Source organism: Palaemon carinicauda, chromosome 13, assembly GCF_036898095.1.
Source record: "Palaemon carinicauda isolate YSFRI2023 chromosome 13, ASM3689809v2, whole genome shotgun sequence".
Classification (NCBI taxonomy): Eukaryota; Metazoa; Arthropoda; class Malacostraca; order Decapoda; family Palaemonidae; genus Palaemon; species Palaemon carinicauda.
In genome coordinates, this window is record NC_090737.1 from 110964732 (window position 1) to 110967231 (window position 2500).

Below are 2500 nucleotides of genomic sequence, written 5' to 3' on the forward strand. Positions count from 1 at the left end.
TTATAAAAAAAGACCGTATCGAATACTATCCTAACATAAATATAAGTACAACAGAAGTAGCCAGAAGGAACAAGATAGTTTACATGCATATTGGTTATCTTTGAAATTTTTATGACAAGATACCAAGAAGGTTAGTTTATAGGTATTTTAGACAGGTAGGGTACTATATAAATTATTAACTTTAGTGATGATGATTTATGTAGGTGATAGATCCACTGCACGAAGAAAATATGAGGAGACTGGTTATTCATTTTGGAAGTTGGCCTCCATCAGGGATCTGCTCTGTGCGAGGTAGCTAACAGAGAGGGAATGTGAATGTGTGTAACATTATTCACCATGATAATTTTCCTATATACAAACAATTGTTGGTAAATCAAAAAAAATTCAAACAATTTAAAACATGCGATGCAAGCGTAAACAGTTCTTTCTATTACCAGTGTAGAAGAGAATGAGACAGAAGAAAAACTATTACATTACATCATGGAAAAAAATCGTGTGGTACATGGCTCCCTCCTTAAGAATGAGATAAATGTGAAATAGGATGACCTGCCATAGAGAGGTGGACTATACGAGGGTCATCTAGCAGGAGATCTGCAAGTTTTAGGCGATCAATAGAAGCCCGGTCTACTTTGCCACAGATATCAATTTAATGAAAAAGCACTCAGATTGCAACAGATCACAAGAGAAGGGCCTGTTTAAAGGGACATCAGTGGTGGCTTGTTAGTATCGGTGTGTATTGTAGGGAAAGCGACATGATGTTACAGATGGTATGGATGAAGACTATTAGCTTATGCAAACCAACTAGTAGATTATAACTTTCGTAAAGTATGATAGGGAATGCCAAAGGACATCAACTGTTACTTTATACAGCCTTTTATCTACAGTAAACACCAACACTGTTTGATCGGCCTTACCCACTCAGGTGAACCCATTTTCGATTCTCATTAGAATCTTTGTGGATGATGAAGGCTTTTTCTATTTGAGTGGAATTTACACTACCCTGCAATCTGTTCCACTTGTTGCGGTTATCTGGCATACGTTGTACCCACTTCAATCTCGGTAAGTAATTATGGATACCACGTCCTTCATGAATGTTCAGTCAAGCTCAAACACACAATCAACATACAAGATTTGAGAAAAAAGAACTAGGGTATCCTTTTCGCTGTCATATGAGACGGTCTTGGAGGCAGTTTTGGCCTTCCATAATTACTTTCAGGAACCCTAAAAGTCTCATATTAATTGCAATCATTAATTTTCTTCCAGAGGATTGTCTTCTTAACTTTGGCACGGCATCCTCAGCCCATTAGCGACTCAGTGGGAACGATGTCATCTCTGTAGAGTTGCAGATTTCCTTTTACAATTCCTTAGAGATATCTCGCTTTCAAAGTTATCAACACAGCAAATAATGTTTTCATTTGCATCCCTTTTCATATTATCTATATCCTGAGCCAATGTCAGATCTGCTGAATACCTAAATAAAACAACATTATCATAGGAGTAGCAGATATTGTATTCTTAATGAAGACATATCAGACTTTTTATCTCGTCATAAATACACCATGGGAATTTGAAGTTCTGATGGTCCACTGTTAACTAAAATTGAGATTATGTTCCCTATCAATATGAAAGAAAGGTATTATAAAAATTGGCACGCACTTATTCAACTAATGTTCCCAAGTTCCAACAAAAAAGTAATCTGACCTACAACGGTGCTTCGTTGAACTTTTCTTTTCTCTTATTTCTTCTTTTACATTACGTTCTATAACTCCTTCGATTAGTGTCTTAGGTGAGTACAAAGAAACCAACTTTCTATACATCCGACAACTGTTTATGTGAATCAACTTGCCTTTATCTATTGAATGGAATAACGACTTGAAATCGATTACCACTGCCATTTGGTTAGAAACTTTGTCTGCTGCCTTCTTCTTGACTTATTTTCCAAAGATACCCTGTTGTTCTCACGACATAGGGATATAAAAATTCATTTAATTATTACATGACTCATTCACAGCTGTTTAGTACATAAATCCCACAAATATGTGGTTTGGCAGTTTACAAACTAGTATGTAGTCATGTAGATTTGTTATGTTCATATTTCCATAACTTTGGCAATTTTATCAATGTGCCTTCGATAATGGAGGTAGGGAATCCTTCTCTTCACCCAAAACACACTTTTTACTTCCTCTTTTACACAGGTACGCTGTTCTAATTCTCTGAACAATAGGAAAAAACTTATGTTTACACTGCATAGCAAATACATGTCGTATAATTGGCTAGGATATTAAATATATCATATCAGACTCACAGCATACCAACTGATATCGACCTTAATACCTCGTAAGTCAATTTAACATCCTAACAAACCTGAGATTGTCTCCATCAACTTTGAAATCTGTGTATTAGTTTTGGAGATATGCCATCTACATGCTATGAGAGCTATCGGCAGTGACTTTAATTGATTAAAAAAAAAAAAATAGCAGGAATATAATGCTATCCTCAA